The following is a 26,836-nucleotide window of genomic DNA, read 5'->3' as shown; positions in this document are numbered from 1 at the left end:
GCAGCCATCAATGCGTCATAACTGTTCCGTTCGTACTCTGGAATAGTCTGTAAGATTTCGGCAGCTGGTCCTTTCAATGCTACGAAGAGTGCTGCAAAGGATTGGCCAAGACCACAGAACCTACATGAATTAAGAAGTTTCCTTGGGCTGTGCACATATTACCGCCGATTTGTACAAAATTTTTCCAGCGTAGCCCATAGCCTCCATGAGCTTACAAGAAAAAATAAAGCTTTTGAATGGAAGAAGGAGCAAGAAGTGGCTTTCCAAACATTGAAGGAGCGTTTGTGCACTGCCCCAATGCTAGCATATCCGATTCCAGGAGCAACATTTATTCTAGATACAGATGCGAGTGGATATGCTATAGGAGGCGTTTTATCACAACTGGTCGATGGACAGGAGAAGGTAGTTGCATATTACAGCCGTTCGATTGGAAAACCAGAGAGGAACTACTGCGTTACGCGGAGAGAGCTGTTGGCATTGGTAGAGTGCGTTAAACATTTTCACAAATACCTCTACGGCCAGCGATTCCGTGTCAGGACAGATCACGCAGCTTTAAAATGGCTACTACAGTTCCGTAATCCGGAAGTACAATTGGCACGGTGGATCGAGCGACTACAAAGCTATGACTTTTCCATTGAGCATCGAAAAGGTAGTACCCATGGAAATGCCGATGCAATGTCACTAAGACCATGTAGTTTGGAATGCAAGCACTGTTCAAAAGCCGAGGCTAAAGAAGACATTATAGATGTCCGGCTAATGACTATAACATGTACAGATGAATGGGACAAGGAACAGCTAAGAAAGTGCCAGCTAGAAGATGCAGATCTGTCACGTGTTATGCAAGGGCTCGAACGAAATGAAAGACCAAACAGAGAAGAGATGTCAGCAGAGAGTCCCATTGCGAAGTCATATTGGGCACAGTGGAACAGTTTAGAATTGATATCCGGTTGCCTTCATCGAGTATGGGAGAGTGAGGATGGTAAATACAAGAATAAACTGATAGTTGTTCCCAGAAAGAGGATTCCTGATGTGCTCAGAGAGCTGCATAATGGTCCAAGCGGAGGTCATCTTGTAATCACGAAGACGCTCGAGAAGATTAAACAGGGATTCTATTGGGTTGGTTGCCGTCAGTCGGTCACTGAGTGGATTGCGAACTGCGAGGTTTGCAGCAGAGCGAAAGGGCCCAGAACACGAAGTCATGGCCAGATGAAGCAATATAACTCAGGTGCGCCATTTGAAAGGATCGCTATGGATGTCGCCGGTCCATTTCCTACTAGCAACGGCGGAAACAAATATGTACTGGTAGTTATGGATTATTTCAGCAAATGGCCAGAGGTATACCCAATCCCAAATCAAGAAGCGGAAACGGTGCCAGAAGTGTTTATAAACAATTGGGTTGCAAGGTATGGTGTACCAATGGAGTTACATTCTGACCAAGGCAGGAATTTCGAATCAGCTGTGTTCCAGGAAATGTGTAAGTCATTGGGCATTCGAAAAACACGGACAACTGCATTGCATCCTCAATCCGATGGTATGGTAGAACGATTCAATAGAACATTGGAGGAGCACTTAAGGAAAGTAGTGGACAAGTACCATAAAGAATGGGATACCCGCATACCATTATTCTTGATGGCTTACCGATCAGCAGTGCATGAGACAACGGGCCAAACCCCTGCAAAAGTAATTTTTGGCAATGGCCTTAGACTGCCAGCTGATTTGAAGTTTGGGATAGATGCCAATGCGGAGAGAAATGTCAGGAAATCCACTAGTGATTTGGAAGAAGAGCTAAGAGAAATGCATGATCTGAAAGGCAACGAAAAAAGATTATGAGTGACAAGATGAAAGCCAGATATGATAAAGCAATTAATTCAGAAGGTTTTCAGGAAGGAGATTTGGTGCTGTTATACAACCCACAACGTAAAAAAGGTTTGTCCCCGAAATTGCAGTGTAATTGGGAAGGCCTATACAAAGTTGTAAAACGGATCAACGATGTAGTGTACCGCATACAAACCATCGGTAAACCACGAACCAAAATGAAGGTGGTCCATTTGGAAAGGCTAGCAACGTTTACGCTGCATACATCTAGGCTCTTCTATTTCCAGAACTTACCAACTATTTCGAGTGTTTATAGTTCTCATATAGTTTCTACTTGTTTACAATTTTCTACTTTTCAGCGTCTCTCAGATGTATGTGAGTTTGTAGTTTACAGTCTCTCGCACACACATAGGCGTATAAGTAAATGCATCTGTGTGTGACATCTCTCGGCTGCCTTATATAAATTATTGCATCCTTTGTTAAGGATACTAAAAAAATAATTTTTTTGGGTCTCAAGACCTTTATTATTATTTATTCACTAAATTAATTATTGGTCGTAAGACCTTACTTTGTTACTCACTAATTAAAACTAAACGTTTACAACTAACTGCTTACAACTGACTGACTTAAAAATGGTAAATTAGTTCTAAATATAACTTAATTCTACCTGTGCCAGCATTATTTCGTTCGGCGCATGGCGGATGTTGTTCCCAATTCAATTCCGGATGTCGTTCACAATATTTGTGTTTTTGCTGATCAGGCGTCTGGGCCTTTTCCTGTTTGCTTCAAAATTATTATTAAGTATTTTGAGCCATCAACTTGCGTATTGCTGACTAAGCTCTTTACGTTAGCGTCAGCTCGAATGTTGACTTAGTTGGTGCTAACTCCTCCACCCCAAAAACGAACGTCCTCGTTTGTTAAGGTAGGTATTTCGGATGCTACAGGTTCCTTGTTATCGTTTACCTGGATGCTTACTTTGTAGCTTGATAGCTCTTCTGGTTCCTTTGTAAAATGTCTTCTTATTACTGGTGCGAATATGAGTCCTCCTAGGCAGATTATTATCATGATTGTTAGAGAAAAATTTGTGATTATGGCTGCTTTGTGTTTTGTGCGCAATGAATTTATACGATTTGTGTTATTTATATGGAGTTCCTTCATCATTTCCAAACTTAGGATTTCTTCTTCTTGCTTTGATGGGACATTTGACTGGAGAATTGCAGGTAGTGGTTTGCTGGTTAGTAGTTCGTTAAAAGAATATATCTGTTTATTGATACGAACTGTGGAATTATGGTACGTTATTGCGTATGACCCTGTCAGGTTTACTTTTTGGTTGTCGATATCTATAGTGCCGTTGTATTGATTTAGTAGTAGGATGCCAGGAGTGATGCTTTCTACGGTTGGGATGTGCTGGTTATTAACAAAAACGCATTCAGCTGGCTTGCTTCTCAGTAGAGGTGGGACACAGGTAGTGTTGCTAATGTCTGCTATATCCTTACGGTTACATATTCTTACATTATTATTTTCTTTACATTTAGATTCAATTCCATATACTAAGTTATTATTACATGTTACAATGTCCTCGTAAGGGACTTTATTAATAAATTTTCCTATCTTTATAGGTTTTATCAAAATTGACTCACAAATGTCTTCGTTTGTTATTGGTAATCCTATTATGTAAAATAACATTTTATCGTTTGTTGCAATTTTTACGCTTGCGATTTCTAGTGATTCTTCTATACTACTTAGGGTAAAATTGTTTTTTTCATATATTGACTTAATTAACATAATTTCTTCATTTGAAAATATATAGGAGTTGACTATGCCGGCCTTAGCCCAATGTATCGCATAGTCTATATTAATTATTTCTTCTTTTATAATTTTTAACTTATATTTCATTTCAATAGCAAAATTATGTTGAGTGTGTTCATCCGTTTGTATGGATTTCGCGATTTTATTAGAAATTGCTGTAATTTCATTTATTTTATCAAAAATTACTTTATTAATTACCACTTGCTGGTTATTATTTTCAACTATATTATTTATTTCATTTTCTAAGATGACTTGGTCGTCGTGGTCGGGATTTCCTGCGATCCACTTCCAGATGGTTCCTAGTTCATTAATTGCTCTTTTAAATTTCCTTGGTTTAAGTCTATTCAAATAATCTTGTATTGATCTTAATTCATTATTGAGAATGGGCAAAAGGGGGTTTCCTTCATTGATTTGTGTCCTAATGGTATGGCTAAGTTCATTTAGTGTCTTTTGGCATACGTCCAGATCTATTTTATGTATAATTTTGTACGTTCCTGTTTGAATTTTGGTTTGTCCCGTATTAAATGTTGCAAGTTGAGAGTTGGAGTAATCTATTATTTTAAAGTCCGCGTACACTAGGTGCACGAGAAGTCTGTAAGAGAGAATTTTGAAGGGGGAGTTTCTTATTTTACTAAAATCATATTAAGTCTTAATGTTACTCTTATGTACTATTCTTCCTTTTTCAGTAATTACTACACTAGATTTATCTTCTTTCACGATTTCCTTCCTATATCTAGCAGTGAGTTTTGATCCTATTCTTTTATTAATCCTAACATAAATTATGTCACCAGGAGTGTATGTCTTAATGGGTTTCCGTGTTTTATTATGGATTTCTAAATCCTTTTCTTGTCTTTTCCGAAGGGTTTCTATGTTTTCTCGCCGTGAATTCTCGTATTGTTCTGGGTCTATCGATACTCGTCTACCGAAAAATGTTTCTATAGGTCGTTTTCCTGTTGCAGAGTGTATGGAGTAATTATATTCATATGTGCATCTATCTAATAGTTCTTGAAATGAACGATGGGTGCGTTCTGTTTGGAGGCAGCGCATAATTTCCGATAAGGTGGAATGAAACCTTTCCACTTGACCATTAACTGTGCTTGCGTATGGGGGTGTTTTAAAGATTTTAATTCCAAGTTGATCTTCTACCATGAATTGTATGGATAGTGAGTTTAGGGACTTTTCATTGTCGATAACTATTGTCTTAGGTACACCAAATGCGAAGAGTATTTGTCGCAAAGGTTCTCTGATATCTTCTATCGCTTTTGACTGTATTATTCTTACCTGGGCATATTTAGAAAATTTGTCTACTGCTGTTAGTACCAGGCGTTTCTCCGTATTATAGATATCTATGTGAACTATTTCACCAGGGTACTGTGGAATTGGGGTTTTAAGTAGATGTGGTTTATTAGGGTGACGGTCATATTTATTTTCTTTACAAACTTTGCACTGTTTAATTATATTTTCTATTCTTGCTGTCATTTTTGGGAAGTAATATTTTTGTATTAGTTGTTTTTTGTTTTCATCCCTGTTTCTATGTGCTCGTGTGTGTTCTTTTAATATTTCCTCATTTTGAACATCCTCGTTTACTAAATCTTGTACTTTTGTTTGGGTATAGCGAATTTTGTAATTGGAAAAATGAAGGGGATAGATTTCCTGAATTTTTCCAATTATTTCTTCAGAGGTAAATAAGCCGTTTATCACTGAAGGATTTAGGTAACGTTTTAGTAGTGCTGTTAAATCGTCGGTTGAAAATTGGGGCTTACAAATTAAGTGTCTATGATAGGTCGGGAATGGTATTTTAAACTGATAGCTGTCTTCATCTCCTAGCGAGATCCAAATTTGGTTTTTAAAGGCATTTATGGGTCCTTCTACTGCTGGGATTAGGTTGTGCGATGAACTGTCGTCTGAGTGCGTCGCGACTGATAAGGAATTTACTTCAAATGGCCTTGATAATGTATCTGCAACTACATTGGCCTTTCCTGGTTTATATTGTATTTCGTAGTTATATTCCTCTAGTATTGCTTTCCATCGTTTCAATTTAGAGTTAGTGTTCTTATTGCTTAAGGCATAGGTGAGTGGCTGATGGTCAGTGTGTATAATAACTTTCGCTGTGCCGTATAGGTAATTTCTGAAGGAATTTAAAGCCCAAATTATTGCAAGCATTTTTTTTTCATTTACTGCATAATTTTCTTCAGCTTTGTTTAATGTTCTTGAAATAAATGTGATCGGTTTGCCATTCTGTTCCAAAACTGCGCCTATGGCATATTGTGAGGCATCTGTAGTTAAGTCGAAACCTTTACTGTAATCGGGGTATTGTAGGATAACATCTTTGGATGTGAGGGTGGCTTTAATTTTATTGAATGCTTCTTTTGCTTTTTCATTCAAATTTATTAGAATTTTCCTTGAACTGCTTTTAGACATTCTTCCTTCCTCTCCTCGAAGTAGGGATGTCAGTGGTTTTGCTAGTTTCGCATAATCTTGGATGAATCTTCTATAATATCCGGATAAACCCAAGAATGAGCGTAAGTCTTTAATTGTTTTGGGGTAGGGGAAGTCTGTTATTGATTGTACTTTGGCTGGGTTTGTAGAGATTCCGTCAGAAGAGACGACAAATCCCAGGAATTCGACTTTCTTTTTGAAAAAGTCGCATTTGTCAATCTGGACTTTCATGTTTGCCTTGTTTAGAGTTTCGAAAATTGTGTCGATATGTTCAGCGTGCGTTTTTTCGTCCTCGCTAAATATAATTATGTCGTCTATGTATACATAGCAAATTCTACCTATGTGTTCCCTAAGTATGTCGTCCAGTGTCCGTTGAAAAATGGCAGGGGCGTTCTTTAAGCCAAAAGGAAGTCTCGTGAACTCGTATTTTCCGTTGTTCACTGAAAAAGCTGTTTTTTCCACGTCAGATTCCTTAAGAGGAATTTGATGGAAACCGCTTTTTAAGTCAATCACTGAGAAAATTCGATTCTTTCCTAATTGGGAAAGTACCTCGTTTATCTCGGGTATTGGATACCTATCTGCGATTGTTACTTGATTAAGTTTCCTGTAATCAATGACCATTCGAAATTTTTTTTCCCCTGAGGCATCGTCCTTTTTAGGCACGACCCAGACGGGTGAGTTGTATGGGGATCTTGATTTGCGTATTATTCCGTCCTCTAGCAGTTTGTTTACCTGAGTTTCAACTTCCTGCTTAAGGCTCATGGGATATGGGTATGATTTTGAGTATATTGGTGTGTCAGAATTTGTGCGAATTTCGGCAACTACTTTTGTTGTATAAGTTAATTTTTCGTTTGGCTCTGAAAATAAATTACGGTGTTTCTGTGCTAATTGTCTAATTTCGTTTTTTTCTTCCGTGGTCATGTGTTGGTCCCGAATTTGTATTATGTTAACCTTTTGTACACTGTATTGTCTTAAAAAGATTTTTTTTATGTTTGCTATAACCATAAAATTTTCTTTTGTATGTATGATCGCTGAGAGTTCCTTTAGGCTGTCATTGCCTAGTATTGCATGAAAGGTTTTGAGAGTAGGTAGTAAGAAGAATTTAAGCTTGTAGTTTTCTAAGTTGAAGAGGTTGAGATATGTGTGATGGGTAATTTTGATTTTTCCCCCGACAGAATTTGCAAAAAAAGGGTTGTCGTTTTCTATTGATTTTGTTACTAAGCTGGACTGGATATAATTTTTGTTAGATCCAGTGTCCACTAAAATGTTTAAAATTTCGCCGCTCTTCGTCCTGCATCTAAAGTAGGGTAACGAAGAGCTGTTCAATCTAAAAAATGTACATCACTTAGATCCTGCGGTTCTTCCTTTTCGTTGTTAAAGGTTGTGTTCTGATTGTGGTCGTTTGGATCTTCGTAGTATTGGTCTTGGTAGTATTGGTCATGGTAGTGTTGGTTATGGTAGTGTTGGCTATCCGTCGCTCCGTCGGTGTTTATGTGAAAGTTCCTTTGAACTTTGATAGGGGGATGGTTTATCATTGATGTATTAGGTGGCCGTTTGCCCATTTCTTGAGCTTTAGGGCGGTTCATATAATTTACCGCTCTTGTCCTGACGCTTTCGTCTACGTCCATGGGTTGAGGTGGTTTAGGTGGTCTTGGAGGAGCGTGGTGTTGTTGGTTAAAAGGGTTTTGTGGTTGGTATCTATTTACCTGGTTTGGGTTTTGGTTGGCGTATAGCTGATAGTTGGGAGGATTCAAATTTTGTTGATGATAGTTTTGTGGAATGGGATTTGATATGGGTTGAGGTAGGTGTGCTAGTTCGGGATAAAACCTTGATTGTGGTTGGAGTTGTTGGTAAGATTGCGGCTGGGGGTATTTTACCGTGAGGGGCTGCTGTCGTGGATTCGGAGAATTAAAGCTTTGTTGACGGGAGTTAGACATCTGGTTGTTCGCGTGGTATGCCCTGAAGTTTTGGTTTTCGAGCTTCAGACAAAGGTGTAAGGCTTCTGGCAAACTCTTTGGTTCCTTTATGCCAAGTAACCTGGGGAGATCACCCGAAAGTCCTCTGACGAAGGTGTCGAGGGCCTTAGCTCGGTAATTCTCAGTTAACAGGTGAACTGCTTCTTCACCTATCTCCATACAGCCTATTTTATTTAAAAGTAGTGATAGGTGTCCGTATACCTTCTGGTAGAACTCATTAATGGACATTCGTCCTTGTATGAGACATGTCATTTGGTACTCTAAAGTGCCTATGTCTCGTTTGTCGGCGTAGTGGGTAGTTAGACAGCGGGAAATTGCTGTCCAATCTAAAGGGGTGTTGTACGATTCTAAAGCTATGTCTGCCTTTCCAATTATCTTATTCCTAATAACATTCAAAATGCCGAAATATCTAGGTGTGCCCTTTGAGGGTTCATAAATTCTCAAAATTCTTTCAACACTCTTTTTCCAGGAGCTAAACTCTGAGGCATTTCCTGAGAATTCTCTTAATGAACGTACAACATCTGGAATCTTATCCATTTCACTCATATTATTTTGGAATTGGGCGTCTATAGTTTGATCAGTTATGATAGGATTTGTTGTGTTGTTAAGGACACTCTGTACTATATTAGGCACGCTTGCCTCTATGGCTAGGGATATCATGCTTTTTATCATATTGGCCAAGTCTGGTGAAATTTGGTTATTAGCGCTTGGCGGTGCTGGTGGTGCAGAAGGAGGGTTAGCTCCAAGCATTGAGGGTCTAATCAAATTGTTTGGGTTTGACATTGTAAGGAATTTTTGATTTTTTTCTTTCGGTAAGGGATTTGATTTTCTGGACTTCTTAAATCACAAAAAAAAATTACGATTGTCTTGAAAAGGATTTTCCTAAATTTTTTCTTTTTTTTTTATTTCCGCACTTTCACTTTTAAAATGAAATATCTAAGTTATTAAATTCTAAATTATTTAAATTTTTGAGTGACTTCCACAATAAGTATTCGAATTTCGTAATTGTAATTTTTATGTAGTAATTTACTTCTCTTATTTTTTATAATTTTTAATTCCTATGAATCTTTTTGAAAGTTACTTATTTTTCAATATTTTTCTTTTTCCTTTAAAATAAATTTTTTTCGCTCATTACTTTCTAAATTTTTCAAATATGCGTTTTTAAGATGAAATTTCAAAATTTAGTAGATTTGAATTTTTTTGTTTTTAAATATTTTTCTTAAATATATAAATATTTTCTTACATTAATTTCAGCTCCATCTCGATAAGTGTGTATTCTTCCCTTTTCCTGGCGGTACTCGTGGTACACTGGCTTATACCTTGTTACTGGGGGTGGCTCCTTGGCTGGTATCGTTGGGGCGTCCGGGAAGTTTGTAAGTTTTCACTACCCCTTTCACGCCTCTTCTTATAGTAATATAAACTGGAATAGTTTTTCTTTCGTAGCACTTTATTATTTGTGGTACTTATTGAAAGTTTTTTTTTCCTACCGGTTTTCTTTCTATTGTGGCACTTTTTGTATTGTGGCACTTTTTTTGAAAGTTAATGCTATACTGGTGGCACTTTTGGAATTTTTTTGATAACAGTTTCCTTCGCGGCACTTTATTAAGCTTTATACCGATTTTACAACACTATAACTTTACCAGGCCAAGCCTTTTAGCTCGGGCGCCAATTGTTGCATCCTTTGTTAAGGATACTAAAAAAATAATTTTTTTGGGTCTCAAGACCTTTATTATTATTTATTCACTAAATTAATTATTGGTCGTAAGACCTTACTTTGTTACTCACTAATTAAAACTAAACGTTTACAACTAACTGCTTACAACTGACTGACCTAAAAAATGGTAAATTAGTTCTAAATATAACTTAATTCTACCTGTGCCAGCATTATTTCGTTCGGCGCATGGCGGATGTTGTTCCCAATTCAATTCCGGATGTCGTTCACAATATTTGTGTTTTTGCTGATCAGGCGTCTGGGCCTTTTCCTGTTTGCTTCAAAATTATTATTAAGTATTTTGAGCCATCAACTTGCGTATTGCTGACTAAGCTCTTTACGTTAGCGTCAGCTCGAATGTTGACTTAGTTGGTGCTAACTTATATGTGTATACATGATTTGATTATTGACGTGAACATCGCTTAGCATCGCCTTGTTATCTGAAAAAATCGTCGAGATCGGTCGCATATCTTAATATATATATTTTTTTCTTCACTTATTTTGTTTTGTTGATTTTCCGACAGGGTGGATAAATGATGTATATTGGAACAATTTTCCGTCATCCCTTGTCAAATTTGGGTTTTAGGTAAACCGGTTTAGGCGTTGTACCGTCATCAGTGTCGATTTTCGTTCTGAGTTTTAAAGGCTCGAATATTGTGTCAGAAATTGTGTTTATCTGTTCGTTTATTATTCTACCGTCGAATGTTTTCTGTGTGTAGATTTCTATGTTTTCGAGTACGTTGAGACGTCGGCCCTATGCTAGTATGTGAAGAACTTTTACTGTTTTATTGATGTTTGCTGGGGAACATTCATTCTCGACCATGTGATTCGCGAAGTTAGACTCTGGTATAATGTTTAGATTCCGTATTTTTTTGTTGTAATCTCTAATATGTTCTCTGAACCTCGTTCTTATTTGCCATCCTGATTGTCCTATGTAACTATCTTGGCATCCGCAGGTAAGCTTGTATACGCCGTGGCTGCAAAACGGATCCTCTGAGTTAGTGCTGGTTCTTAGTTTTCGCTCTAGATTGTTCAATGTTTTGAATGCTGTGTTAATGGTGTTTTTTTTTAAGAAGTTTGCCAATTTATATGTTGCTTATCCAGTATATGTCATAGTCGTCCAGCTATTATTTTCCTTTTCATTATTTCTTTTTGGTTCTCCATTTTTCTTTCTGAGCTTATCTACTAGTGCTTTTTTATATCCGTTGTTTGCAGCGATGTTATATATGACCTCCAGTTCTCTCTTGTGTAAGAGGTGTTCTTTCAAGTCTATGTACCAAGTGCCTCAATGCTGCATTTTTATGCTGTTGGGAGTGATTTGAGGTATTATGTATTATTGTGTCGGTGGCCGTTGGCTTTCTATATATGTCATAGTTAAATCTTTTGGCTTCTTTAACAATATTAATCGTGAGATCTAGATAGTTGATTCCTCCGCCTTTTTCGATTTCCATTGTAAATTTTATATTTCCGTGCTGCTTGTTGAAATACTCCAGTATTTATTAGTAGTTAAAACGCATATTATGTCATCCACGTATCTAGCATAAAATGACATGCCTAATTTGGACTTCAGCTCCTGTATGTACTTTTTGCATGAACACTTCCATAAGAATGGCTGATGTGGGGATTCCCATTCCAAGCCCGTTTGTTTGTCTATATATTTTATTGTTGAATTGAAAATAGTTTTGAGGTAAAGTGTATCTTAGCGTATTTGTGATTTGCATACTTTTCACTTTATTTTTTTGTATTATGAACTATTGTTGAGCTAACTATTTCCAAAGTCTCCGATAGTGGTATTGATGGGTATAAATCTTTTATGTCAAAAGATACCAATTTGCTTTTCTTTGTTAGCTCTACAGTCTCAAGTTTCTCTATTAGTTCTGTTGCGTTAGCTATTGTATATTCGTTCCTTAGCTCCAGAGTGTCTTTCAATATCGTTTTTAAATATTTGGACATTTTATAACATGGTGCCGAATTAAAATTAATTATGGGCCTCATTGGCCTGTCCGGCTTGTGGATTTTTGGTAGCGCAATCAGTGGAGGAGCTGAAGGGTTTATTTGGACCAATTTATGTGCCATGTCAGAATCTACTATATTTGTTGCATTTTTTATAGCAACTTTGATTTGTTTTTGGTATTCATATGTGGGATCCTCTCTTATTCTACGACATTTTATTTACTCTATGAGATCTTCGGTTTTGGCTATATACTTATTCCTCTTTTTTGATTAGCACATTGGTGTTTTCTTTGTCCGCTTTCGTTGTGACAATATTGTTTTTCCTTAATTTATGCCGTAGATTCTTTATTGTTTTCTCCTCTGAATTAGCTTTTTGTCCTTCCTGTGCTTTCACCTCCCTTTTTATTATTTCCCTGCACATGTGTCTTGCGTGCTCTTGTCCCTCCTGTGGTATCAATTATATATTTTTCTTCTGTATTTGTGTTTGTGCGCCAACTCCTTCTAAACGGCTGGCCCAATTTTGACAGGCGTTTCTTTTAGACAGGCTTAATATTTGGAGTTCTTTTTTTTACGAAAAGTGGACCAGGATGGTGCGATTTGTTTGAAATTTATTATCTAGGCCATCTGTTCGTAACTCTATTACTCAAGATGAAATATTTTAAAAATTATTGCTGTCTCAATTTCGAAAATGTTTGAAGATGGTTTGAAAGTGGGTAAATATGTTACAAATAGGATGTGTTTATGAGGCTGAAAAAGAGAAAAGGGAAAAAACGAGATAGAAGTTGAAAACGGATATGGTGAGAAAGAAAGGTTGGCAGGCAGAAAAGTGCAGAGAGTGAGGGAGAGAAAAAAGTATGAGTTGAAAATGGAGAAAAAATAACGTTTTTCTGGAAAGGAAGGTAGGCAGGAGAGGAATATAGAGAAAGGAAAGGGATGAAGAAATACAGATGGATATTGTGGAACAGGAATTAAGTAGAAATAGCAGATAGGAACATCGATATAGGCGAAAGAGGAAGATACGGAGGAGACACTGGAATGAAACATGGAGAGGAAGAGGGAAAGGCAGGAAGATTCAACTTTTTTGCAGAAGGTTCAACAAAACAAATGCCTATGTTTACTGAGAAAGTAGATACATCGCCGAGAGGAATTATCCGGCAGAAGAATATCTTAATTATCTATCTACCATATCCTATAAAAAAGATGAATGAAATTTTACAAATTGTACTTGCGATGAATTCATATTGGTTTACGAAAACCAAGATATTGAAATCGGCCGGTCAGATGGAGCAGGTATTCCATACTTGGTATAGGGATTCCATATATAAGGAAATTGAGGTGAGAGAGGTAGATGGAGTGGGTGTGGGAGTGTAACTAGGAGTGGAAGTGGGAGTGTGAACGGAAGTGTCAGGTGGAGTGGAAATGGAATGGAGTGGGCGTGGGCGTAGGAATGAAATGAAGGTAAACCAATTTTCGGCCAGAGCAAAGTCTGGCGGGTACTCTAGTATAATAAATATCCCATAGAACTACTCTTTAAATTATATAAAGCTTTTGTGTAATTAAAGCTAAATAATAGTAAGTTATTTATATATTTAAAACATCTATGCATACTTTTTTACAACTTAATAGAATCTTAATATGGAAATATCTACAACTTCATATTTAAATTTTTTTTTTTTTATATTCTATTGAAAAGCAAAATACAAAACTTTACTCCAGTATTATAAAAGTTCTGCACTCAAATTTAGATACAAAAATCATTGGGACTACGCCTCTTTTTTAATTTTGATTATGACGCTGCACAACTTGAGATTATGCCACTTGAGATTTTGTCACGTGACGCCAGGCCCTGTTTCCTAATAATAAATGATTCTTGAATACAATCGTTGTTGTCTTTTGTACTTTAGGTTTTTTAAATTAAAATATAAAAAATATTCAAAAAACCTTCAAAACTTTCACCCGTAATCTGACGCTCGGTGACTAACAATTTCAATAGTTTTGTTTTCATTGAAACAGTACTCGTATGTATATTTTCAATTTTAGTGAAATTTTTATCCACGTATATTCTCTTAAAGTCCTTGCAGTATGAGAATGTGATTGATAATTGTTGCTGTAAATTGTCGCAGCTAAGAGTTTTATTATTAATTGTATATCTACTAAATAAATAGATGACGCAATACTCTATTAAATATGTATTGGTGCTTAAAATTTTAATTAGACACTACCACACGCACAAAAGAATTTACATATCTGCAATACACCAGAGGCACTTGTCAAGAAGTTGGCATATACAATATACATACATATACATCCATATGTACGAGTACATATCGCTCATTTGCTGCAACGTCGTCATAACTCAAAAAACACAATTTTCCAGATTTTAATTGTCATATGCTGCGCATATATGTAAAAGCATATTTTAATTTTTATAACACGTGCTAAATTTTTAACTGATCACGAAGATTTTTTTATACAACAAAGATCATGATATTGGGTACGTTTATATGTTATTAACTCAAAAGTCATGTTTTTCGAGTTATAACGACTACCAAATACGAAAAAAGGGATGAAACATGGTAAGGTAATTGGATTGTTTTATTGACGCGAAACATAACTTTAGAAAAAACTTTATAAAATGGTTGTGACACCTACCATATTAAGCAGAAGAAAATGAAAAAGTTCTGCAGGGCGAAATAAAAAACCCTTAAAATCTTGGCAGGTATTACATATATAAATAAATTAGCGGTATCCAACAGATGATGTTCTGGGTCCACGTTTTGGTCGATATCTGGAAAACGCCTTCACATATACAAATACCACCAGTCCCTTTTAAAACTCTCATTAATAACTTTAATTTGATACCCATATCGTACAAACTCATTCTAGAGTCACCCCTGGTCCACCTTTATGGCGATATCTCGAAAAGGCGTCCACCTATAGAACTAAGCCCCACGTCCTTTTAAAATACTCATTAACACCTTTCATTTGATACCCATATCGTACAAAGTCACCCCTGGTCCACCTTTATGGCGATATCTCGAAAAGGCGAACACCTATAGAACGAAGGCCCACTCCCTTTTAAAAATACTCATTAACACCTTTCATTTGATACCCATATCGTACAAACAAAGCCTAGAGTCACCCCTGGTCCACCTTTATTGCGATACCTCGAAAAGGCGTCCACCTATAGAACTAAGGCCCACTCCCTTTTAAAATACTCATTAACTCCTTTCGTTTGATACCCATATTGCACAAACGAATTCTAGAGTCACCCCTGGCCCACCTTTATCGCGATATCTCGAAACGGCGTCCACCTATACAAAAACCACCACTCCCTTTTAAAACCCTCATTAATACCTTTAATTTGATACCCATATTGTACAAACGCATTCTAGAGTCAACCCTGATCCACCTTTATGGCGATATCCCTAAATGGCGTCCACCTATAGAACTATAGCCCAATCCCTCATAAAATACTCTTTACTGCCTTTCATTTGATACACATGTCATACAAACACATTCCAGGGTTTCCCTCGGTTCATTTTCCTACGTGGTTATTTTCCCTTATGTTGTCACCTAGCTCTCAACTGAGTATGTGATGTTCGGTTACAACCGAACTTAACCTTCCTTACTTGTTACCTTTAGTTCATACGTAAATATTAATATGTTGGCATCATGTATGTATGTATACATGTATGTGTGTATGTATGTTCACGAAAATACATACATATATTGAACTCACACATTCGTAAATATATTGTTTTAGTCTAAAACTGGGCCAATCGAATAATATATGCATTCATACGTACCTGAAGGGAAGTCAGTAACTAGTGATGACAAGTTTTGGTTCAGAACTAGACTTAAATTACTAAATAAGTACTAGTTCGATTGAAACAAGATTTTCTCTTATTCAAAAATCGAGAGTTTGGGATTTCATATCTAACATGTATTTGATAAATAGATATCCTACAAAATAAACTTCTACTAGCTAATAATAAACTTCCACTGCTACAACAAATAGCTTTAAGAAGCTTCGATAATGAGTATGCCTTCTTTCCCTACACTTAAACCTTTTCCACTCACTTTTCTACTGGTTCGGAACTATCGAAATAGTACCAATAAACTAACTAGTTCGAAAATGGAAGTAAGTATATAGTTCGGAACTATAGAAAATATAATGCGATGAGGACAATTTCCAAAACATAGGGCATCTTCGTGTTAAATTCGATAGTTGAAAACATGTAAAAGAGATAGAGAGCTAACTATTAGTGGTTCTGCATGCACCAGAGGCGCTTAAATGGCTTCAATTACAAACCTGCTTGGTACCATATTTTTCCAAAATTACTTTTTGTTGTAGTTCTATGGAGCAAGATCTGATATATCAACCGGGCCGTAACATCAAATATTGACCATACACAAGAATAAGAATTTTATAAACCTAATTTATTTTTTATGGATATAACCCAGTTTACATATAACGATATTATCTTCATTGGCATACTTAACTTATATAACAAGATTTACCATATAAATGTTTCCTTCCGATAATCGGTGATTATGAACAAATTTTAGAGATGCAGATTTTTAATGTAGAAAAAATACCATCTCTAAAGTGTAATATCTTATTGGAACCGCGAAATAAAAGGGACACGTGAAAATTCGACAGATAATAATCTAGCTCCTAGGGATGGAACATTTGTAAACGCGTAGATGATCTATTGAGGATTAACTGTACACTTCATTACCGTAAAGCCTGTGCATATAAAGGATGCAAATTAAAATACTTATAGTTCTTAATTGTTCTTTTTCATACACAAAATTTTCGATCAATCACAATTACATCTCTATATATGACAGTTATAATACCAAATCGTGTAGCGGCGGTTTGTAATGGTATAAGGGAATCATGATCTATATAGGTTTCTTAGATAGATTATAGCAATATTGATCATGATATTGGGTAGATACGTTCTTAAATCAAAAATAATTTTTTTTTTTTAGTTTTGACACTATTGCTCCACGAGCAAATCATGTGCAAAAGACTTCACAGCTCAAAAGGACACTAAAAGCTAATATACAGCTTTCTGTGACGAAAATAATGATTTATCAATTCTAAAAATTCGATATCAAATAACCAAGATACATAAAAAAATGTTGACTCTATTTCCAAGGATCAAAAAATAAATTAAAAACTCTTCAGAAACCCTATCAACATAAGCTTCGTATTTAGAGGTGGACTTTTGCAACTTTTTTTGCGACCCAGTCTAAACCTTACTAGTGATAAAAAGAAGAGATGTGCGAATTTCGGAATAATATCGTATACTTATATACATAGGCCGGTTATGTCAAAGTGTTGGTTTTATTTGTAAAATTTAATTTGTTGCATTTAACTTTTTACTTTGAACATTTTCTATGAACTGTATTTCAGGATTTTATAGCAAAAAATTACGTGTTCTTTATCTGTTACACCGTTAAAAGTTTGAGCCTATATCTGAAACTTTTTTGTGCTACAAATATGACCAAGCCAATTTTGGTTTCAAATATAGTTTATACCGGTCTTCCTGAAAATGGGTGCACAGAACTGGGCTTCAATTTGAAAGTAGAGAATTTCGCACTTCAAGTTATAAAAAGAAAGATCTAGTGGGCGGTGGCCTTGTATTGAACCGATGTGCGATGGGTTATAGTAGCTTGCACAACAAAAACAACCTACTGTGCTATCACGTCCATTGTTAGAAAACATATCTTAGCACTTTATATGTATTACAAATTGTTTCCAGAAAATGTCTATGACTTGCAATACTTTTCACAATGAAATAAATTTTTTCTAAATGTTCAGATATTCAAAAGATCAGTTTAAAATCTTGGAGCTTGTTTTAAAACCGGACGGGTTTAGAGTTCTTTTTGAAGTCTTTGAAACTTTTTGGCTTTATTTCAAGCCTAGAGGTAACTACAAGTTTCTATTTTTATATGTTTGATACTTTTTTGAAAAAGTGCTTAAATCGATGAATAGTTTAAAGTTTCGGTTCAGATTTCTAACCGTGTATTCCCTTTTTATGGTCAATAAGATTGGCATTCTGCAGTCATGTTCTTGACTACATACAAAGTCATTTAACTGGCGCAGGTATCAATAAAAAAACTTTTTTCGAAGCATTAACCCCAACTTGATTCATTCGATATATCGCCATTGCTTTTGTCAATATATTATTCATTAAGTTTGTGAGTATTAGTTGGTATGTTCATATGCAGGGACGTATTCACAAAACCAGTTTGGGGTCTATTTTTGTTTCGCAAGATGTGCAGTCTAGATCGATAAATTAATCAGAATTGACAGAAAATGCCGAATATGGAAAACCAATATATGCAGCCATGTTCTGCAAATGGCCTTTAGATTGATATTTTCTGATTTTCCGTTTTGAAGTTGCTGGATGTGATATAATATTTGTACTGTTTTTGTGTCTTCGAACAAAGGCAAATCGATTTATACCAGTTTTGGAAACCGAAATCATTTAAATTTTCCTTAAGCTCGGATTTGAACTCGAATACATATCCTTCACCTCTATACTGCCTTCCATTGCAAAAAGGCAGCAAAGTGTAAAAAGTGAAGTGAGATAATATCATATTTCAGTTAGAATTTTTTTAAATTAAATAAATAATAATTGTTTTTGTTTTTATCGGCCTAATGATAAAGAATTCAAGGTTCGATTCGAGCTCGAGGCCAGAACAATAAATTTGATAATGATAATTATTGTTTTTTTAATTTTTCTATAATTGAAAAATTGAATTTTGTTTTTGGAAATAGTAAGTAGAAATTTTTTCAGACAACCTGCCATAGCTGCGCAGATAGATCCATTTCGAAGGGTGCTAAGCCTTCATCATCAGTAATCTTTAGGCACGCTGCGCTAACCATTTAGCTATTCCTCTTTACTAACTATATTTCATCAGCGTTGCGCCATCTGTTGCAAATCACTGATAATGCTGGATTTGTTTATTGTCAATTACTTTGTTTGACATTCTCAAGTGCTCTTGGTTTATTGACAATTGTTTTCGTTTTATCGACCTATTGATAAAAAATTCAAGGTTCGATTCAAGCTCAAGGCCAGAAGAAAAAATTTAATTTTTTTTTTATTTATAATTATTGTTTTTTTAATTTTTCTATAATTGAAAAATTATATTTTGTTTTTGGAATAGTAAGTAGAAATTTTTTCAGACAACCTGCCATAAGCCGATAAAAATGGTCTGCTTGACTAGTGCTGTGTGGATGCCACGTCACATAACCTGAAGAAAAGCAAATCTCTAACCTTTACTAGGAAAGCGTTGCAAATTTATAGTTACATGTACTCTTACTGACTACGTAGCGTTTAAAAACAATCATCACTACAGTTTAGGTGAAAACTTTTTTGAGTTAATAAGGAGGCATTTTGAGTTATATGGAGAGATAAGATCCACAAAGCTTAAACCTGGAATATAAAAACTTACGAATATCTTTTGCACCCGTGCTAGTCTCTTTATATCGCAATCGTAATATGGCCTACATATAAAAACTGCGTATTATAGCTTAAAACGCACTAAAGAAGTATAAAGAAGATTAAAAGAGTAAAGTCTGTACTGTCATGCCGAATGAAAGCAAGCAATGAATAAGATTAAGCTATTTAGGAGTTGTGTGCAAAAGAGTGATATCCATCCCCAATTTATTTGGCGATTAATGTCTAACTTTGTCAAAATTTTGTATCTAAATTTGTCAAAAGCTTTTGAATAGTTACTGCCGTTGTCATAAGCACTAAAGCGACTAAAACGGTGCTCTAAAGAGTCCAATCACTCCTATATTACCGCAACCGTTTCGAACTCTTTAGTGAGCTTATATTCAAGTCCCCTTTAAGCCGTCTGAACATTTCATTTACAATTAAATTTTAGAATGCTCGGTTTTCCGCCGTGTATCTGGCTCGCTCTTCCTCATTATAAAGAGTATACTTAAAAGTAAAAATAAATACTTAGCTCGATTTACCTTTGAGGAGATTCAGACCGAGTTTCTCTACCGATTTGCATCGTACTCCCTTTTAATTTTGCCTACAAATTATGACGACTCCGAACGGCAGCTGCAAGGCAGATACATTTTCACAGAAGTGTTTTTCATGGCAGAAATAAACTCGGAGAATTTGCCAATATACTGCGGAGGCGACATAGCATTGCCCGGGATTTGAACGCAGGAGCTTCGGTCTGCCAAAAGCGTACACTCGGTTCCTTAAATAATAAGAAGCAAGAATTCGAGCGGATGGCTTGGTCCCTTCCTCCAATGCAGTTGCTCTCGAAATTGTTCATCTGCTGCTCGATATCACGTCCATTTCGACAGCATAACGCTGTTGCCTGCATGTTGAGAGTTTCAACTACGAGAACGGGAAACATATAAACAGACATCTACTGTAGTGCTCGAGTCCCTCCATCTCAACTTCACCAAGTTAGAATTTTTGTGAACTACGTAGTATCTTAAAATTTATTTTCCCTATAAACACAAATTCTGTTCAGAAAAAAAAATTTTTTTATTTGGCATACAAACCGTTAAATGTAAATGATATAATGGCACTTAACGTATTAATTCTGTTTTTTCTTGTTTATTTTTTTTTTTTGTGTATAAGATATGTATACTGTATATCATTAAATACATCTAATTACACATTTCGTCTGTAAGGTTTGAAACATACGGACGATGTGAGTTTTTAAGTGACCGCCCAGTTCAATCTGAAAAATATAAAAACAAGGATTAGTTGAAACGCCGATGTGTAGCGTTAAAATGCGATTATCTTTATTTAAGAATTGTCTTTCCTTTTATACAAAATTATCTATTCTACACATACGTATTTACAATAACACTAGTACACTACATTCTTGACATTTACATACTGAGTCAGCATATTAGTTCAACCTACATAGTTTAACAAATTATAACTGTAGAAATATTTTGGCAGGCGCATTGACGAATTGTCATTGACACGCGGTCACGCTATTAACGAATTGGTCAATGCGCCAGTAGATTTGTAACCGGATACAGGTCTTGCTGTCAGCATTAGTAAGTGATGTTGAACTCCCGCTGCGTTGGGGTAATCGATATGCATTTAGGTCGATATTCTAATGTGAATGCAATATGGGTGGTCTGCATAGAAAGTGCATTGGCATAGTAGAGCATGCTGCACAATACTACAAACGTGTTGACATAAGGAGGCACCATGCAAATACTACAAACCTGTTAAACAATAACAAGCAAAGATTTTGAGAAAACATTTTAATTACTGAGACCGAAAGCTAAGAAAATAGCAAAGAACCACCAAACCGAACCTTCCAGCGAAAAATTTGAAATCTACCGATATGTACTGTAACGAATTTAGTGCAATTCCTCTTATTTGCAACCTTCTGCAAACGTTCGTATCGCTAAATTGTTGAATAAAATAACTCCAATATTCAATAATGCAAAATGGTCTTTATTAGACTACTTTGAAAATACTTGACAATAACACTTATACTCCGCAACCAATAGCTTATATCAAACTGATCGCTGCTTACTCAGCTTTCGCTCCTTTTATACTCTCTGCTGTCTCGTTCACATACTTCTAGGCGTTTATTCTTCTAGAATTTACTACTTAGTAACCAGCTATAAGCTCACCAGCTACAAAATACAGATGCACGTTTATAGCCTCTCGCTTAGCAATATGCGCGTGTATTTCTGAGTAATATTTCCACCCATGATTGCATACTTTTGTGAGTATCTCAGATATATACATGTGTTTGTGCGTATCTCTCCGCAGTGACTGCTTAGTATCGGCTTAGAGATGATAATATCCCTTACTTACTTACTTAATTGGCGCTTAACCATCTAAACGGGTATGGCCGTCCAACAAGGCGCGCTAGTCGCTCCTTCGCTCCGCCAACCGGCGCCAATTGGTCACAAAAAGGGAGTTTAAATCGCTTTCCACCTGGTCCTTCCAACGGAGTGGGGGCCGTCCTCTACCTCTGCTTCCATAGGCGGGTTCCGATAGAAACACTTTCTTGGCCGGAGCATCATCTTTCATTCGCATAACATGGCCTAGCCAGCGCAACCGCTGTGTTTTAATTCGCTGGACTATGTTGATGTCTGCGTATAGCTCGTACAGCTCATCATTAAATCTTCTTCGGTACTCGCCATCGCCAACGCGTAGAGGTCCATAAATATTTCGAAGAACTTTTCTCTCGACCACTCCCAAAGCCGCTTCATCTGCTGTTGTCGTGGTCCATGCTTCTGCCCCATATAGCAGGACGGGTACGATAAGTGACTTGTAGAGTATGATTTTCGTTCGCCGAGAGAGGACTTTACTTTTCAATTGCCTACCTAGTCCAAAGTAGCATTTATTGGCAAGATTGATTCTTCACTGGATTTCAGTGCTGATATTGTTGGTAGTGTTGATGCTGGTCCCCAAATAAACGAAGTCTTTTACTTTTTCGAAATTATGGCTGCCAACAGTAGCGTGGTTGCCAAGGTGCGTATGCCCTGACTCTTTGCTGGATGACAGCAGGTACTTCGTTTTGTCCTCATTCACCATCAAACCCATTTTTACCGCTTCTTTTTCCAGTTTGGAGTAAGCAGAACTAACAGCGCGGGTGTTTAGGCCCTTAGTGTTGCTAATATTCGTCACACTGCCCCCCACCTAAGTCTGATCGTCGCGATCAGACAAATATCTCGATCTAACCGCTGCTAGCATCTCCAAATGAACCATCCTTCTATTTCGTGGTTTCCCAATGGTTTGCATGTGGTAGATGGTATCACTGTTCTTCTTCACAACTCTGCACGGGCCTTCCCAAATGCATTAAAATTTGGATGGAACACCTTTCCGCCAGTGAGGATTGTATATCAGTACCAAATCTCCCTCCAAGAAACCTTCCGAATTGTTGTTTTTGTTAAACCTGTGTTTCATCTTACTACTCGTTACCCTGGTTCGTTCCCTCACACTCTGTTTTTTGGCCAATGAACTACTTCCTAGGGTTTGATCTTGACGAATTAACTTTGTATAATCAGTATCGTGTTGACGTTTCACAAGAGTAGTGCGCGCTGGCTTGAAACCACCTTTGCATACTTTCTAGAAAATTCTTTCTGTCGTTTTAGTGCGTCCATTAGGGTTTTTCAATGCCAGTGTTTTTTCGCAGGTACCTTCGTGTTTGATTTATTTGGCCCATTCGTTCCATCAACCCTTGCCCGATCTGCTGCCTTTGACTTTTGTGGTTTTTGTCGAATCTCTTTCACCAGCGCTCGCTTACTGCTGAACCCTTGCTCAAAACTGAAGTTGAGTGGTACATCCTGGTTCTTATAACTCTGCATACCGATCCTGATTTCATGGTCAACTAAGAAGTCCACTGCCAATATGACTTGATCAACAATCTCCGCCATAACGAATTTGTGTAGAACCATGACCTTCCCAATTAAGACTTCACAGATCACTTGACTTGGCTATACTCGCCAGTGACTGTACGCAACCTTGCCCCAGGTAATGGCTTTACTCTCCTGTTGACAAAATCAGATCGGATTAAGGAATGAGATGCGCCCGTATCTACAGTCAGTACACGCTCCTTGCCATTCACATTTCTTTTGATGGTAAGACTACTCGATTTTCTTCCAATTTATGAGATAGATATCACAGGACATTCAATAACTGGGGCAAGTTTTCGATCTTTACATCTGACTCGCTCTTGCCTATCTCCTCCAGCTTTACGTTTACGACCAACCAAGTTGGAACTATTAGGGTTGGTACTGCAATAACGTGCAATTTGCCCTGGCTTACAACACTTAAAACATTTGACGGTACCATCGTTTTTCTGCTGCGTTCCTTTCAAAGCTTCTAAAATTGTGTCTACCCAGTCTGGCCTTTCCACTTCCACGCGATGGGCTTTGTACGCTGGTTTACTCAATAGTGAGACAGTTTCCTGAGTCAATGCATGGGATACCGTTTCAGCAAATGTCAGCTTTGGGTTTGCGTTTGTAGCTCGCTTCGTTTCTACGTCCCGTATGCCATTTATAAAGCTCTGAATTTCTACCCTCTCGGTATATTCCACGGTTGCGTCCGCATTTGCTAGATGGGCCAGCTTTTCGACATCTGACGCAAACCCTGCAAAGTCTCATTCGCTTTTTGGTAGCGGTTTTGAAACTTTATTTGGTATATCTGCTTTCTGTGTTCGCTTCCGTATCGCCTCTCTAGAGCGCTCATCAATGTTTCGTATTTGTTTCGCTCTCCCTCGGGAATAGTCTGTAGGATTTCAGCAGCAGATTCTTTCAATGCCACGAATAGTGCAGCAACTTTATCTTCAGCACTCCAGTTGTTCACTGCTGCGGTCTTCTCCAACTGAACCTTAAATACCTGTAAAGGAACAGAACCGTCAAAAGATGGAGTTTTTACTTTCGTATTGCTTGCTGAAACGGCTGTTCGATTTAATTGCAACTCCTGTATACGACCTCTCAAAGCATCCACCTCGGCTTCGATTTTTTCCTCAAACTGCGTTATTTTTTCGTCCATACACGCTTCGAGTTTTGATGATATACGCGCCTCTTGCGCTTCGAGTTGTACTGTTATGCGTGCCTCTTGTTCTTTTAGTTGTGTTTCAATCTTTAATGTAATCTGTGTTGACATTTCTGAAATACGCGTTTCTTGTGCTTCAATCTTTAATGTTATACGTGGTTTCTGTCATTCCATCTTGGATGTTATACGGTTCTCCTGCGATTCCTTTTCAGATGACATTTGCGACGAAATGCATGCGTCCTTTGCTTCCATCTTGGGTGTTATACGTGTCTCCTGTGATTCCAGTTGAGACGACATTTGCGACGACGTTTCTGTAATGCATGCCTACTGTGCTTCCATCTTGGATTTTAACGTTTCGCCTGTGATTCCAGTTCGGATGCTATACTTGTCTTCTGTTCTTCCAGTTAATATGACACTGTCCATGTTTGAGCAGATATTGCAGCCAAAATCGTGTTCAAGTCTGTGCTCGTAACTGTCTGCGATGTTTCGGTTTTCTCTTCAATTTTTGTTGTTGTCTCGTCCCCATCAGGATGAAAGGCATCGTCGTCCATTACTTTCCACTCCATAGCCTCTCATAGCCGTGCTTGAAATTCGTTCTTATTGCCGGTTGTATTCAATCCCCGGTTCTCCAACTCCTTTTTCAGTTGATGGATCCTTAATTCACTTAACTTTGCCATGTCCAAGTTGTATTCGAAATCTTCAGAATTTATTCAACAATTCATCTTCTGACACCAATTGTAACGAATTTAGTGCAATTCCTCTTTTTTGCAACCTTCTGTTATCGTTCGTATCGCTAAACTGTTGAATAAAATAACTCCAATATTCAATAATGCAAAAAGGTCTTTTTAAGACCATCTTGAAAATACTTCACAATAACACTTATACTTCGCAACCAATAGCGTGCTTAAATCAAACTGATCGCTGCTTACTCAGCTTTCGCTCCTTTTACACTCTCTGCTGTCTCGTTCGCATACTTCTAGGCGTTTATTCTTCTAGAACTTACTACTTAGTTACCAGCTATCAACTACAGATACACGTTTATAGCCTCTCAGATAGCTATATGCGCGTGTATATGTGAGTAATACTTTCACCGATGATTGCATATTTTTGTGAGTATCTCAGATATATGCATGCGTTTGTGCGTATCTCTCCGCAGTGACTGCTTAATATGGGCTTAGAGATGATAGTATCACTTAGTGTTGCTAATATTCGTCACAGTACATATGTGAGTAACTTAATATACTTCAAATTTATGTCACTTTAACCCTAGGACTTATACCCAAGTACAGGTGTGGCCAGTAGCTACTTTGGAGTGATGTAGCTCCTAAATCGCTAAAGATATTGACTTGATCTAGGAAAACGAAGTAAATCTACGTCGATTGGTGTCTTATTTGTCATGCTAGGTCCATGCATTGATGAGATATAAGCTTTCAAAATTGACACCTACGACTTCTTATACCCGGGTACAGGTGTGGCCAATAGCTTTTTTTCTCGTTTTTTCTCATTTTTTGAAGAAAAAAAATTTTTATTTATTATTTTCTTTATAAAATATTATTTTATTGATTATTTCTTATAACTAAATATGCAAACAAATTTAAATTATTCAATTGTCTTCATTATTTTCACAAATATTACATGTAAATGTATTTGAAGAATGCTGTTTGCATATTGGGCGCTGACATATTCTGCACATGTTACGCGTTCGTCTTCTGTGTTGGTCATGGATGTAGCAGAGAAAACAGCTTCCAACCTGCTGTTTCTTTGGTTTTGCACCAGCAGCTGCAGACGTTGATGGCCTATTGTCAGCACTTCCTTCCATGTTCCTTCTGCTATCCATGTTGTAATATTTTAAATTTTTTCTGACTTGTTATTTTCACAAATATAAATCAACTTCACACTTCAAAAGAACGCTTTACAATGAATATACACTCGCACAACTTCCGTTTATATAGCTGCAGCCCTTAAGTTTCTGGAAGCATTTCTTACCTGCCAGGTAGTTGGATTATATCAAATGTTGTTTGTCAGCAAATTCTAGCAAGGATACAATATAATGTCTTCTTCTAAATAATTAAGAGTGCGCGAAAAAGGTTGTATTCTAAAAATTCTAACAACAATAGAAATTATTGACTTCTTAGAAATAACTTAGAATGCGCGCAATTCTTAGAAGCAGGCTACAAATATATGTTTATAACTACTTAAAATTTTCGTAAGACAGTCAGCTGCAACATTGCATTAAAAAAATAACTTGTTTCTCAGAAAAAATGAGAAAAAACGGGTAAAACAGGCTACTGGCCAGACCTGTACTCGGGTATAAGAAGTCGTAGTAAAAGTTGGGTATAAGTCCTAGGGTTAAGCACAGGTATTTGATGAAAATGACATTTGTTTATTATAATCGTATATGAACATGAGGTAACCTCCTCCCCCTTGGATACGTCCCTGTGCATATGTATGAATGTAGATTTATTTAAAAACAGGTATAACCATCAATCCTCAAAACATGTCATGTCAGAGTTATCTACATATCTAAGTATGTTTCATGAATATAAAATGCGAATAAAATGGTCTACACTCATCACGTAAGGCACGTGATGTACTTTAGTAAG

At 36.8% G+C, this 26,836-nt stretch overlaps 2 protein-coding genes across 8 annotated transcripts in view; both read right to left on the bottom strand.

Moving 5' to 3' along the window:
* LOC137236719 (uncharacterized) overlaps positions 1–26,836 on the bottom strand; it is a 296,244-nt gene that overhangs the window by 169,769 nt on the left and 99,639 nt on the right. The window contains exon 4 of one of the 7 annotated variants that reach the window (XM_067759687.1): positions 20,356–20,436. The exons of the other annotated variants lie outside the window; for them this stretch is intronic. The gene's annotated coding sequence lies outside the window, so the exon portion shown is untranslated. Of the gene's footprint in view, positions 1–20,355; positions 20,437–26,836 lie in introns of those variants that run through there. 7 annotated transcript variants of the gene reach the window in all.
* Hs6st (heparan sulfate 6-O-sulfotransferase) overlaps positions 11,263–26,836 on the bottom strand; it is an 812,621-nt gene continuing 797,047 nt past the window's right edge. Inside the window, exon 8 of the transcript XR_010948596.1 lies at positions 11,263–11,274. The gene's annotated coding sequence lies outside the window, so the exon portion shown is untranslated. The remainder of the gene's footprint in view (positions 11,275–26,836) is intronic.

The sequence above is a fragment of the Eurosta solidaginis genome, chromosome 1 (genome assembly GCF_040869045.1).
Source record: "Eurosta solidaginis isolate ZX-2024a chromosome 1, ASM4086904v1, whole genome shotgun sequence".
Classification (NCBI taxonomy): domain Eukaryota; kingdom Metazoa; phylum Arthropoda; class Insecta; order Diptera; family Tephritidae; genus Eurosta; species Eurosta solidaginis.
The sequence above is the reverse complement of the archived record's forward strand: the minus strand, read 5'-3'. Positions and strand labels throughout refer to the sequence as shown.